General features: G+C 44.6%; 1 protein-coding gene across 7 annotated transcripts in view; it reads right to left on the reverse strand.

Annotated features, from left to right (window-relative positions):
* The window catches only part of LOC129249814 (polyamine-transporting ATPase 13A3), a 226,877-nt gene that overhangs the window by 97,531 nt on the left and 113,792 nt on the right, over nt 1-15,554 (reverse strand). The window contains exon 1 of one of the 7 annotated variants that reach the window (XM_054889468.1): nt 11,493-11,516. The exons of 5 other annotated variants lie outside the window; for them this stretch is intronic. The gene's annotated coding sequence lies outside the window, so the exon portion shown is untranslated. Of the gene's footprint in view, nt 1-11,288; nt 11,312-11,492; nt 11,517-15,554 lie in introns of those variants that run through there. One more of the 7 variants, XM_054889472.1, reaches the window with a different exon arrangement.

Here is a 15,554-nt window from a genome sequence, read left to right on the forward strand (position 1 = left end):
TCAGGCATCTCTAACGAAAGTTCTTGGTCTCTCTCCAACAACAAATCTAACACCGAATTTGCGCTCCTTTACATGGCATCTGTAGTAGACGTCGCACGATCTAATGTTCTTCTTGCCTTACCACGTCTATCGCATCTATTGAATGGAAGTGATGATAGAGGAACCTTTCCCATTAAGAAGCCGGCCATTCCAGGTGCATGCTCTCAAATAAATTATATTAACATTCGACATCTTTATAATGGGAAATAAAAATAAAATACAATTATTTTCCAAACGAATAATCGTACAAAATCTAATGTGCTTAAAATATAATATTATTCAAAACTCCCTAATGAGTAGTCAGTAGGTAATTGTTTGGCCTTTATCACATCATTCAAAAGGGGTGTAGAGCAGATCGCCGCGGCGTGGTGAACCCTGGGTAGCGACGAGCATGCATTCTTTTTGACTACGCTTTCATTATCCGGATTTCATCGTTGATCCCTGAGCTGGTGATTGCGGCATTCTGCCGTCTGAGTACGTTGGGGTGAAACTCAGCTGAAATAGCTGGTGAGCCAATTAAGTGAGTGCTCCCATCCCGCTTAAACCCTGGCAAACTCGTTGCCATTGAGTAGGTGGTGCAGGTGCGGTTAAGATGACTCCCGCTTTGCCTCCTTCGCATAGCCTCCCTGCCCTGGCACAGATAAACAAACGATCATTTAGAGACGACGCACACAACTGGAAGATGGTTAAAGTGGAGAAGTCCGAGGGGCGTTTTTGCCAAGCGCTGATTCTGCTGAATGCAGAGTCCTTCAGGCCTCTCACTGAAATTAAATGGGTCAGAGAAGATAGCCCTAAAGGTTCACCACAACAAATAACCGTGGGATCATACGTTCGAGTTTTAGATAGCGGCTCAGAGTGGGGACCATATAAATAATGAATACTAAAAATAACAACAAAAACAAAAATCAGAACTCCAAAACAAACCCAAAAACCTTAGGCGGCGGCGGGGATTCGGAGTCGAATCCCAAAGTCGCCTCACTTATGGAAAGAGGGGCGGAATCGTCTTCTCTAACCAGCTCGAACCGAGGAGTAGCCTCGAGGGGAAATACGAGTAAGGGTGGAAGGATGTCGGAGTCGATGCTCAAGGCTTTATCTGGGCGCGACTCAGGGGCGAAGTCGGAGTCGACTTCGTGCACCATCCCAGGGGGTGTAAACGGGTATCCGCTTTACGAAGGTAGACAGTCGCTTGTGGCTCGTGGTGAGGTGGGATTGGAGGGGATGGCCAGCACCAGCAAGGGGTTCTCCTCAACCTTTCCTCTGTTAGACCTAAACGGCAGCCAGCACAAAACAGTAGAGCCTTCTCTAACCAACGCATAGCCACAAAAATCTTGGAACACTACGGCGGACAGAATGCCTCACAGGTACCTGAGAAATATTTGCGGACGCTTGAGTGGACCAGGTACCTGAGAAATATTTACGGACCGCTTGAGTGAGGCGCGGCCATTAGAATCAGCAGTGAAGTGTCAAAGTTCTCAAGAGGAGGAAGTTCTCCTAGCGAAGAAACCGAAGACTGGTGCGGGACCACCGAAATCTCTTAGGGAAGTCGCTAAGCGGGCGGGATCCATCGCCCTAGGGATCGTCGACAACGGCAGGGAAGATGGCACCATTTTGAGGGATGAGTGGAAAATAGTGGCGTCCGCCGCCTCTGCGGTCTTTATGAAGGAGGTAAGGGAAAACCTTGGACCTCCACCATGCTGCGAGAGTGCTTATAAGCGCATTGTGTGCGCCGATGAGCGTTCGGCCACAATGTATAGGGCAGCAGCAGCTCTGGTAGGGGAGGTCTGGAAGGAAGCCAAGCTGGAAACTGTGGGCAAAAAGGACCTGCCTCTTCGTCCGCATGCCCGGGTCTGGCTCCTCTCGGACCTTCAGCTACAGAGGATAAGGAAGAGATCCTCAGGTTACAACCTCAAACATCCGACGCACAACTGGAAGATGGTTAACCTGGAGAAGAGCGAGGGCCGTTTTTGGCAAGCGCTGATTCTGCTAAATACAGAGTCCCTAGACCTCTCGCTCAAAATAAAGGGGTCATCACCTATGGTTTCGAGAAGGTAGTCTTGAAGGTTTACCAGACCGATGCCAGGCGAATGTCCTTACAGTTCCAGAAGTGCTGGAGGGAGATAGGCCCACGTAACGGAAGCTCCCGTGGGGATGGATGTGGAGTCTGTCATGTCGGATGGAGGCAGTGCTGACGACGCCCGCTCTCTCATTCCCAGGGCAGCCGGTTCTACGTTACCGGAATGACTCGGGTTTTCCCCGACCAAGGGCTGCCGCCCCAGTAAACCAGTCCTGTCTAGTGAACAGCATATCACCCCACCCCTTACGCCACAGGACCAACTTGCAGTAACCCTGCTCCACCAAATGCTTCTCCTCAGGGCTGGAATTGAATCCAACCCTGGGCCAGAAGTATTCTATTGCTGCGTCTGCCATAAACGGCTCCACCCGAACTCCACCTCGGTTGGATGCAACAAGTGCAACGGGTGGAGCCATCTTAAGACCTGTTCAGGCCCTAAGACCCATAGGGAGTGGTGCATACGGTATGTGGCCTCGTACTGTTCTCGCCAGCAGGCGTCCAATGCCTCCATGGCTACTACCCCCCTGATAGGCCGGCACTACCAACCGCCACCACAATCCACACCTCCACGGTAAGGAGCCTATCGGAGCAACACAACTCCCCCGACTTAACCCATCCCCTTCTCAGCTGCTCCAACCCCAGTGCGGGGACAAACCAGCAGCTCTTGGTCCCCCGCACAGTCTGTTCCGTGTGTCAGGCCGTAATACCTCGGAATCTGGCATTAGTCAAGTGCAATTCTTGCAATGGCTGGAACTATTTTCGGAGATTTTCCGGCCTGTGCACCACCCGTGAGTGGACAACTGACTACGTTGCCCCCTGCTGTAGAGTTCTGCACCCGCAACCACCCCCCATGACGCAGCCACCCACCATCATCAGGCCGCAACAACTACAGCGGATTGCACAGCAGGCCCAACGTAAGCAACCCCACGCGTCCCTCACCCCCCGAGTTACAACGACCTTACCTAGAAGCTTCAAGCTTCTACAATTCAACTGCAACGGCCTCACGAGTAAGGTCCACGAGATAGTTGACTTCATGAGCCGACACAGTATCCCAATAGCTGCGGTCCAAGAGACAAAACTGCACGTTAGATCCTTTCTGATCACCAGGGATGGCTATAACGTGCACAGACATGATCGCGAGCGAGACAATGGTGGTGGCCTAGCGTTAATAGTGCACCACAGAGTGCAGTATCGTACCTTTGATGAAGGGATCGACCGCTTGGACAGCACCTTAGAATGTTAAGGCATAGCTGTCCGGACAGGCGATTCCGAGCTCGAAATTTTTAATGCTTACATACCCCCTTTCACCTGCCGCCCGGCAGGATATCACTCTGATATAGGTGCGCTCATCAGAGGTGAAAACCGATTGGTTGTAGGTGACTTCAATGCGCATCACAATCTTTGGCATTCAAGCCTGCAAAATGATCGTAGGGGACAGCAACTGGCAGAGCAGATAGACGATTCGACATTCAGCACAGTGAACGACGACACCCCCATAGGGTAGTGGTCAATTGCAGCAGCTCACCTGACCTAACAATAGCTAGCGCGGGTCTGATAAATAGCATAACGTGGCGACTTATGCTATCGCCTGCATCAGACCACTTGCCCATTATGGTCTCGATTGAGAGACCTGCCGACTTTGTTTCCGCGAGCCACCGGTCCTACTTTAACAAAACTAATTGGGCCGGCTTCACGAAATTCACCGAAGACACCTTTACCGCTCTTCACACCCTTACCGATGTGCGCGCAGGCGAACGCGCATTCCGCAAGGTGCTCACAGCTGCTGCGGCACGCTTCATCCCAGCTGGAAGTTTCAAGGACATCCGTCCTCATTTCCCAGCCGAAGCAGCCAGTTTGGCAAACGAGCGTGACCACCTACGCCAGGTCGATCCTGGGAATCCCGGCATAAGCGATCTCAATTTGGAGATCCGGCAACTGGTAGATCAACACAAGCGGACTAAATGAACACTTGAAGACCTGTAACCTCACCTCTGGGGTGAGTAAGCTCTGGTCCACCGTTAGGTCCCTGTCGAACCCGACGAAGCACAACGACAGGGTGGCCATCACCTTCAACGGTTGCACTTCGTCAGACCCGAAGAGATGCGCGAGCTGTTTTAGCCGGCTTTTTATACTGCATCCTCCGGCCGACAGATCCAAGCGTCGTGTTACCAGAAGGCTGCACAAACTGACGAACGACAGTGCGCCACTTACTTTCTCCGGTGATGAGGTTCAGGGGGCCATCAACAAATCAAAAACATCAAAAGCCATTGGCCCTGACGGACTATACGCGCTGATGCTGAAGCACCTGGGATCATTGGGAGTAAGATTTCTCACAAGGGTCTTCAATCTGTCCTTGGCCACTCTCATCATGGACTGGGTGGAGGTGGAGAGGCTTCTGCCCTCGCATAGTGGGGACGCAGACCTCAGGATGATGGAGAAGATTATCGAAAATGAAGATTCTTCAGATAAATCTTGAGCACTCTCAGGCAGCATCCGCAACTTATTAATCTACCTTGAGCAAGGTGGAGTTGACATAGTCCTGATCCAGGAGCCGTGGCTGAGCAGTAATGGCATTTCTGGAATTAGGACGAAAGACAATTTTTTTCTGATGGTTCACAGTGGTGAAGGTAAACCAATATGGACTCATCAGGAAACAACTAAAAGCATTTATTTTGCCTCATTTCAGCAATGAGGACATTGCCACTATAAGCGAGGAGAATATTACCAGGAGAGTCTGGCTGATCTCTGCCGATATGACACACGACGACGAGGTGGAGCCACCTCTGATGCTGCTAAGGGAGGCCCTAGCTGAGGCGAGACGAAGAAAAATTGACGGCATAATTGGCACTGCCGCGAATTTCCATCGCACTTGTTGGTGAAGTTCGGACATTAACTCATTACTGCAGTTAGGAAGGAGGTGCTTGACCTCACTCTGGCCTCTTCTTCACTGATGTATCGAATATCTGATTGGATGGTTTTTAGCGCTCACTTCCTTTCGGATCACAGATATATTCAGCTTTCTCTGTTCATTCAGAACCAAGCCGAATAGATTCCCTTAGAGGAACCTTAGGAACACGGACTGGGACCTATACTGCAGAAATCTGCAGAATTTTCCTCCGGAAGCACCGCAAGTAATGCAGATCTTTCGGAAGAATAGATAGATGAACTGGTGGAGACATTCACCGCTGCGTGTAACAGGGCCCTCGAGAGCGCATGTCTACTAAGACTGCCTCCCAAAAACGAAAAGCCGCCTTGGTGTACAACCGAACTCACCGAAATTAGAACTTCATGTAGGCGCCTCTTTGATACAGCGAGAAGGATTAAGTTTCCCTCGGGATGGGAACTGTACAAAGTAGGATTAGGAATCTAGAAGTCCGAAATCACAGAATCGAAGCGAGACTCGCGGAGGAGATTCTGCGAAATCGTGGAAGGCTATCATGAGTCCGCGAGATTCATACGTATCCTCTCGAGGAATTTCGCACCTATGGGATACCTGAGAGGCAGCTTGGGTTGCTGGACGATAGGCAGCGAGGAGTCACTCAAGTTGCTTATTGACGGCCATTCTCCGACAAACGTAGACTCGCACAATATCGGCTGGGATAGTGTGCAAAACACTCCACACAAGCTTTGGCGGCAAGGCATAGCAAACATGTTCACGGATGGCTCGAAGTTGGAGTAAGGGTTGGTGGGGTAGTGGACCACTATAGTGTTTTCCAAGCGGAGGTAGTCGCAATTAAAGAAGCAGTGGACCGGTTGCTCACTTCGGTAATTACCGTTAAGGACGTAAATATTTACTCCGAAAGCCAAGCGGCAATTAGGGCCTTGGGCTCGATGTTTGTGCGTTCAAGAGTGGTCGGGGAATGTCTGGCTTCTCTCTCGATTGCATCTGAATACCTCGATATTAGGCTCATTTGGGCTCATTCCGGTTACAGCGGCATAGAGGAAAACTGCTGGGCTGATGAGCTGGCTAAACAGGGACCTTGGAAACGGTTTCGTCACAGAATGAGAGGATTGGGGTTCCCTGCGGGTATAGCAGGTTTATATATCACAAATCTGGTGAAATTCATCAGTAGCTTGATGCGACTAATTACGAACGTAAATTAGCATGGTTATCATCCCCTAATCCCAAGGCACCGTGTTCATTCCCTTCTCCTTTCCCCTGTATGGTATCACACCGGATGAATTTTAAATACTTTTCCAAGTGGGCCTCATGCAAGGGCAGCCATTTAACCTAACCTAACCTACAGTATTTACAGGTCTTGTCATAAATCCTGTCAAGTGTTTGCATATACCTAGTGAAATATTGTACCATTCCGTTTTCAAAGCTTCTTGCAGTTCGTTTGTGTTCCGAAAAACTTTATTTTTTATTTTTGTGGACAATTTCTTTAAAATATGATTGATTTTATTGAGATCAGGAGATTGTAGATAAATCACATTTCATGGACGTGTGGTTCGGGTGTTTCTCCTAATAGAAAACAAAATTGTGCAATATTCCCAACCCCTTCGGCACTTTGACTAACATTAGCTTCAGATACTGAAATTTATACATATTGCCTTCCACAAAATGAACATTTCCGACATCTGTAGTTGAAACCCATTCCCACTCTATCACAGAACCAACTCCATACTTCGCAGTAGCCTTCTATTCATCCAGACATAATATTTTTCCATCCTACCCCATTAAATTATAGCTGGGGGCGCCGACAGACTACCGGCTGAGCTTCTCAAGCATGACGGCGAAGAGCTGGTAAGGTGCACATGCATCAGTTTCTATGCAAAATATGGTCGGATGAAAGCATGCCTGCCGGTTGGAATTTAAGTGTGATCTGCCCAATCCATAAGAAGGGTGATACTGCAGCCTGTTCCAATTATCGCGGGATTGGTCTTCTAAGTATCGCCTATAAGGTTCCAGCGTTCACACAACACGTGAAAGACTGAAGCCTACCATCAACCAACTGATTGGACCTTATCAATGTGGTTTTAGAGCTGGAAAGCCCACAATTGACAAAATATTTGCAATACACCAAATCTTGGAAAAAACCCATGAAAGGAGAATCGACACACACCATGTTTTCGTCAACTGCAAAGCTGCATTCAACAGTACGAAAAGGAGTTTGCCGCGATGTCTGAATTTGGTATCCCCGCAGAACTACAATGGCTATGCAAGATGACGTTGCCCAACACCAGCAGCGCCCTCACAATTCGGAAGGACCTCTCTGACTCGTTTGATACCAAACGAGGTTTCAGACAGTGTAACACGCTATCGGGTGACTTCTTTAACCTGATGTTGCGTACGAGCCGCAGAACTTAATCGCTCAGGCACAATATTTTATAAGAGTGTACAATTGTTGGCGTATGCCGATGATATCGACATCATCGGCCTTAGCAACCGCCCTGTTAGTCCTTATCCAAACTGGATAAAGAGGCAAGGCGAATGGGTCTGGTGGTGAACGAGGACAAAACGAAGTACCTCCTGTCATCAAACAGTCGGCGCACCCGCATATCGACTCCGACGACACTGTTGACAGTTATGATATCGAGGTTGTAAAATACTTCGTTTATTTAGAAACCTTCAAGAACACCGACAACAATGTCAGCCTTGAAATCCAACGTAGAATCTCTCTTGCCAACAAGTACTATTTTGGACTAAGTAGGCAACTGAGCAGTTAAGTCCTCTCTCGACGAACAAAACTAACACTCTACAAGTCTACCATCATATCCGTCTTAACGTATGGCGCATAAGCGTGGACGATGACAACATCCGATGAAGCGACGCTTGGAGTGTTTGAGAGAAAGATTCTGCGTAAGCTTTTTAGACCTTTGCACGTTGGCAACGGCGAATATCGCAGGCGATGGAACGATGTGCTGTATGAGCTTTACGTCGACATAGACAAAGCGTGGCGAATAAAGATTCTGCGTAAGATTTTTGGCCTTTGCACGTTGGCAACGGCGAATATCTCAGGTGATGGAACGATGAGCTTTATGAGCTTTACGTCGACTTAGACAAATGTTGGCTGGGTCATGTCATCCAAATGGATACAAACGGTTCGTCTCTGAAAGTATTCGAAGCGGTACCAGCTGGTGGTAGCAGAGGAAGAGGAAGGCCTCCTTTGCGTTGGAAAGATCAGGTGGCCAAGGACTTAGCCTTCCTTGACGCGGGTGAGCACGAGAAAGAAATGGCTGACGCGCTTTGGTAGACTCGACCAAAATCGTGTAAGCATCCAATTAAGAAGAAGAAGTTAGCCATATTTAGGGAACGATGTTTCATTACGTCTATTATAACAAATCATGAAAAATCGCGACTCGACTAGCAACAACAAACCAGCCAAGGAGATATTATAGCAGGAACATTAATTCGCCTTAACACCAGATTACCTATAAGACAGATATTACCAGAAGATACGAGATAGACTAATTTGAGGTCGCTGAAACCAAAAATGAATTTTTTTTTAAAGAACGGTTTCCGAGATATTCCCAAAAAAACTGTTTTTTTTTGGCAATAGCGCAGTTATTACCTGCAATCTCGAAAACAGTGCACGCCATTTCTTTGGAGTGCATACATTTCGAAAGGCACACATATAACCTACATGGCAATATATAATTCGTGTCAATGGAAGTCGTAGTTTTCGCAAAACAGCTGTTGAAAGTAAAAAAAAGGCATTTTTGACGTTTTTTACTAAATTATCAAAGTTTATTAACTTTTTTCTGTAATAACAAATTTTTTTATATCGACATAAGATAGGTTTTCTGAAAGACAATTTTGTCACCTACATTTTAAGCTTTAGTTTGTTTGAATCGACGAAAAATTGTAGAAGTTATGAACCATAAAGTCAACACGTGTGATTTTGCAGCTTTTGACTTGGCTATGTTTGAGGTCGAAAATACGCTTTTACTCTCAAACTTCTTCTTTTATGTTGCACGGAATCTTCACGAAGTTGCATCCAGCAGTAGTCGGTCATCATTCCTTGATCCCAAAAGCCCTCATAACGCTTTTCAATCGTAGCAATATCTTGATGAAATCGCTCACCTTGTTCATCACTTTCAGCCCCCGAATTCGGAGGAGAAAAATCCAAATGACTGTGAAGTAGGTGCATTTTTAACGGCATGCGAGCACCTATGAATAAAAACTAAGTTAATTGTAAATTTTCCAATAATTTTCCAATCAATTTATATGATAAATATATTTTGGAGTATGTACGTTTTACAATTCTAACCAATAGTTTTAAATTATTTCATCATTGTATGAATCATTTGACGGTCGTTGTTGCTCCCGTTGTTTCCCAAGATCCATGAACAACTTTTTGGAAAGCTTTCCGAGCCTTAGCTTCGGAACTGTCAAGGCATTGTTGAAATTCTGTGTCCGTAAACAATTTCTTTATCTGTGGACCGACGAATATACCCGCTTTGATTTTCTCTGTTGCCAATCTTGGGAACTTGGTTTTCAAGTATTTAAGGGCTGTGTTTTCCGGTTTTTTTGCCAAAGCTTTCACAAAATTCTTCATTAGCCCTCTGTCGTCGTGCACAAATTTATACTTGCAGAAATATGGCACCACCGAAAAATATACACAGACGTACAATGGGCATACCTAGCTCTTATTTAGCTGGAATTGGTACAATCGGCAAATAAGCCTATTCTGCGACATATATATATATATATTTATTTGTATGAAATAAATATTGTTTTTAATTATAGTGAGCCTAAGAACAGTTATTTTGCGTGACTCAATACGCAGGTTGGCATGATTTACTTTTGTTCGAAACCGTATACATCAAAAGGATATACGACAGACCATAAAATTGTCTTCATTCACATAATACGTTATAACCTCTACAATTTTTCGTCGATTCAGACAAACTTAGGCTTAAAATGTAGGTGACAAAATTCTCGATATAAAAAAATTTTTTGTTACAGAAAAAAGTTAATAAACTTTCATAATTTAGTAAAAAACGTGAAGAATGCCTTTTTTTAACTTTGAACAGCTGTTTTGCGAAAACTACGACTTCCATTGACACGAATTATATATTGCCATGTAGGTTATATGTGTGCCTTTCGAAATGTATGCACTTCAAAGAAATGGCGTGCACTGTTTTCGAGATTGCAGGTAATAACTGCACTATTGCCAAAAAAAACAGGTTTTTTGGGAATATCTCGGAAACCGTCCTTAAAAAAAAAATTCATTTTTGGGTTCAGCGACCTCAAATTAGTATAAAAAACGCTTTTTGGTCGATGACCATTTGTGAAAGTGCAAATTCGTAAACTAGTGTTATACATTGCATATCAAAACTGCCGTGTTTTCGAAAGGCAAATCGTTCTTTCTTTTACTGTTCTTCTTCTTCTCCAATAATTTCTTATAATTTAGCTGAATGAAGAGATCCAAAACACACTACACGTCGCTCTGTAGCGACGAGAAGCGCATGTACTTAATATACTTATGCTATGGGTGTTACATAGTACACCGAAAGCGATGCATTTACAAAATGAAATTAAAAAAACAAATAAATAAAAATAAAAAACTTGTTTGTTGTTGAGAATTATTACAAAAAATAAACGCAATTTCAAATTCGAGTTCAAATACGAAAATAATTAGGAAAATTTTGCAACTTGCTTTTAATAATCACACACACATTCAAATATAATTTCGAAGAAACATGACTTCAAAGTAATTATTTGATGGTTAAACACAGTTTATGATATATAGACCAACTTTCGAAAAAATAATGTGTCACCCAATTTCGATTTATGATTAAACTTTTAAAATTTTTCATAAGCGACGGAAATTCCAGTCAGCGATCACATAAACAAACAAAATAAATTGTGCTAAACAGAAAGTCAACTCTCCTCGACCTTTGTTGTGGGTACGATGCTGGAAGGCATCGATTAGCAATTTTTGACACCATCTTGGAGGCCATTAATTTCTGGTTATCGAATACTGTTGAAGAGCAAATGCAAATGACTTTCGAAATATATAATTGCATTTCGTAATTGTATTCGATAACCAAGACTCAAACTTACAATGAGTCGTCAACTTTGACTTGCTACGATTATTTCGTACTGTTTTATATTACACCGCACTGTACGAAATTTCAAAATGTCACGCGACATATAAATAAATGTATATGTGTTACTATTTTATATAGAAGTATACCGGTTTTGAATGCTAATACAAATTGATATTACCGACGAATTTTCATGCCATTACATTACTATTTTCAATTTCACGAAATAATTCACCATGCTTTCACGATTCCACGATTAGTCTAGTGTCCATGAGCACTTAAATATTATTGAACAGAATTTAAACACGTAACAGACATGATAAGATAATCTAACAGAAGTTGTATACGACACCATTTTTAATTATACTGTATTTCAAATACTTGCATTTGTATAGAGTGGTTTTTTGTGTACCTCGCGCAGTAACATTCTTAAAAAATTCTAAATATTTTTGATGCACATACATACGAAAAGATCTTGACAGAAAAGTGGTAATTTACACAGCTGTGTAGATTATGTATTTCGATAGCTTCAGTTACTGTTAAGATATATCGTTATTATGAGTAGATTCGGAAGCATAATTATCAGACACTAGGGTGGTACTAAAATAACGGATGTTTTGGTAGGCGTAGGTCATGACACAGTCAGTTGTTCGTGACTACTAATTGATTGTTTCCAGATTCGATAATCACCGTGGACAATACTCAATGATAAAAAGTCGTTTCTAATTGCGCCTGAGCCCCATAAATAATGAAAATCTCTTAGTGTATTTCTGCCGCGGAAGCTTCTGATACAAACCATCTGCCATTAGATTGCGACAAAATTCTGTAGATCCCTCCATGTATGAAGCAACCTCAAAAAGCACACAAATTGATAAAGGTGACTAATTATATACAGTTTCTCAATAAGTGCTTTTGCTGATATACTCGGTTGTTAAATAAGTTTTGCGGTTCGATAAGAGAGGGCATTGCTACCTGCCAAACATGTTTTGTTGTTGTATTGGTACACTTCATATGAACGTATGTAAAGTTTCATTTAGTATCGACGTGCCACAGTGTTTTCTACAATGGAAAAAATCAAGTATCGTGCGGTGATTGAATTTTTATTTTTGGAAAGTTTAATAGCAAAGGAATTTTATGAACGAATGTTTAAAGTGCATAAGGACTTTTTGCCATCAATTAATACAGCAGAAAGATGGGTTGCAGAATTTAAGCGTGGTCGTACCGGCTTTGAAGACGATCCACGAATGAAGTTTTATAAAAAAGAATCGAAAAATGGAATGTCGTCGAAATTCCATGGCAGGCAGATTATCTAAAAACTTCACCAAGTATAGACAGGAGTGTGATGATGGTAGAAATATCAGAAATGGTATCGGAAAAGTCATCGCAGATATCACAAATCTCAGCGCAGATGCCACAAATGCTAACGGAATTGTAGTCACAGATGAATACGCAGCTGGAAAAGCAGAATACCCGTATGTCCAAATTAAATGTACATGCCGTGATCCAAAAATAAACTGGGACACTTGTTTGTTTTGATTTCAATCCTTTATAACTTGAGACCGGGTAAACCAATTTTCAAAAGCCAAAAATCAATACATATTAAGTATTCAACTCAGTATCTTCTTATAAAAAACGAAAATAATAAAAATTATTTGGAAGTTTTCCAGTAAACAAAACAATAACTTAATTTTACTACTTAATCATAATTTGGGACACTAATGATATCAAAGAAAGGAAATGGCGTTGGAGTGGGCACACCTTACGCAAAGAAGACAATGACATCACAAAGCCCTAGAATGGAATTCACAAGGCTCCAGAAGAAAAGGACGACCACGAACAACTTGGATGCGGTCAACACACGCGGAATACCACTCAAGATGTTCCTGGCATTAAATTCGACATATTGCACAAGATTGCTCACGTTGGTCTGAGTTTGTTTCCTCCCTATGCTCTGGTTAAGAGTGGTATTTCTTCATACAAATATATATAAGACAGATTGATCGCTGGACCTTCCCTTATCCAGAGAAAACTGCGGCCATTCGAATGTTGAATTTCGACTCGTCGGTAAGAATAACTTTGCTCCAAAACTAATTTGGATTGCTAACGTATTCTTTAGCATAGGAGTGTACGCACTATATTCGTTACTGTGCAGAAAATTTCTGATAGTTTGTGGGCGGTCCGCAAAAGACGAATTTTTAAGTGATTTGGCAATATTACTTGCAGTAATTTTTGGGTTCGGAGGATGGTTCCATGTGTAGAAGTCCACGCAAGTGGGGAAAGTTACTGATCGCCATTCACTTGGGAGTGGCCAGGACGATTCTTCTACATATGGTTCAAGCAGCTCACAACGTCCGGGATTAGCCCACGTATCCTCTGGTTAGCTTCCGAACACCCGTTCGGGAGTGAGCTAAAGTGAGAAGGCGAAGCATCCCAGCATAGCTGGTTGTGCGCTGGGTTTGGGACCCGCCACTTAAAAAGCTCCCCCAATGAAAACAGCAACAAAGCCTCGGATGAGAACTCCCAACACTGATGACGACCCCTGCAAACGAAATAAGGAATACGATTTGAGGGCATGCACCTGGAATGTCCGGTCCCTTAATGGGGAAGGTGCCTCTGCCCGGCTGGTTGATGTCCTCGTGAGAGTAAAGGCTGACATCACTGCCATCCAAGAGATGCGATGGACGGGGCAAGGTAAGAAAAACATAGGACCTTGCGACGTCTACTACAGCTGCCATGTAAAGGAGCGCAAATTCGGTGTCGGATTTGTTGTGGGAGAGAGACTTCGTCGCCAAGTACTGTCGTTCACTCCGGTGGACGAGCGTCTCGCAACAATCCGCATCAAAGCGCGATTTTTTAACATCTCGCTAATTTGCGCCCACGCCCCGACGGAAGAGAAGGACGATGCGATCAAGGATTCTTTCTATGAGCGCTTGGAACGTTCCTATGAGCGCTGCCCCCGCCACGACATAAAAATCGTGCTTGGCGACTTCAACGCCAGGGTGGGCAAGGAGGGAATTTTTGGTCCCACAGTCGGAAAATTCAGCCTACACAACGAAACATCCGGTAACGGACAGAGGCTGATCGACTTCGCCGGGGGCCGAAACATGGTAGTCTGCAGCACCAGATTCCAGCATAAAAAGATACACCAAGCTACCTGGCTGTCTCCTGATCGAAAAACGCGAAACCAGATCGATCATGTTGTGATAGATGGAAGACACGCTTCTAGTGTATTAGATGTACGTACGATCCGAGGACCCAACATCGACTCGGATCATTACCTTGTTGCAGCCAAACTGCGCACACGCCTCTGTGCAGCAAAAAACGTACATCTACCTACGCAAAGAATGTTCGACATCGAAAAGCTGCAATCACAACAGACAGCCAGAAGATTCGCCACTCGACTCTCACTCCTGCTCTCGGAGAGCACTGCCCAACACACCGGCATGCGCGAGCAATGGAGCAACATTTCTCGTTCCCTACGTACCGCCGCCGAAGAAGAAATCGGATTCCGGCGAACCCGAAAAAACAATTGGTACGACGAGGAATGTCATGCTGCCGCCGAAAGAAAAGATGCCGCCTATAGAGCCACGCTGCGATCGGGCGCAACGCGAGCCATGTGGGATCGCTACAGAGAGCTGAAAAAGGAAGAGAGACGTATTATCCGACAGAAGAAACGAGAGGCCGAAATACGTGAGTGCGAGGAGCTTGAGATGCTGGCCAATAGGAACAACGCCCGAAAATTTTACCAGAAAGTTCGGCGGCTTGCAGAAGGTTTTAAGACCGGGGCGTTGTCCTGTAAGAACAAAGACGGCGATCTGGTGACTGACGTACAGAGCAATCTTAAATTATGGAGGGAACACTTCTCGAACCTGTTAAACGGTGACAGCTGCGCATGTCATAGAGAATGTGAAGATCCCGATACCCCAATCGTTGACGACGGAATTGTCGTTCCGTTACCCGACCATGACGAGGTGAGAATAGCAATATCACGGCTAAAGAACAACAAAGCCGCGGGCGCCGACGGACTGCCGGCTGAGCTATTCAAACATGGCGGCGAGGAGCTGGTAAGGTGCATGCATCAGCTCCTATGCAGAATATGGTCGGATGAAAGCATGCCTGCCGATTGGAATTTAAGTGTGCTCTGCCCAATCCACAAGAAGGGCGACCCTGCAATTTGTGCCAATTACCGCGGGATTAGTCTTCTAAATATCGCCTATAAGGTTCTAGCGAGCGTATTGTGTGAAAGGCTGAAGATCACCGTCAACCAACTGATTGGACCTTATCAGTGTGGCTTCAGACCTGGAAAGTCTACCATCGACCAAATATTCACAATACGCCAAATCTTGGAAAAGACCCATGAAAGGAGAATCGACACACACCATCTTTTCGTCGACTTCAAAGCTGCATTCGACAGTACGGAAAGGAGTTACCTGTATGCCGCTATGTC

The sequence above is a fragment of the Anastrepha obliqua genome, chromosome 6 (genome assembly GCF_027943255.1).
Source record: "Anastrepha obliqua isolate idAnaObli1 chromosome 6, idAnaObli1_1.0, whole genome shotgun sequence".
NCBI classification, from domain to species: domain Eukaryota; kingdom Metazoa; phylum Arthropoda; class Insecta; order Diptera; family Tephritidae; genus Anastrepha; species Anastrepha obliqua.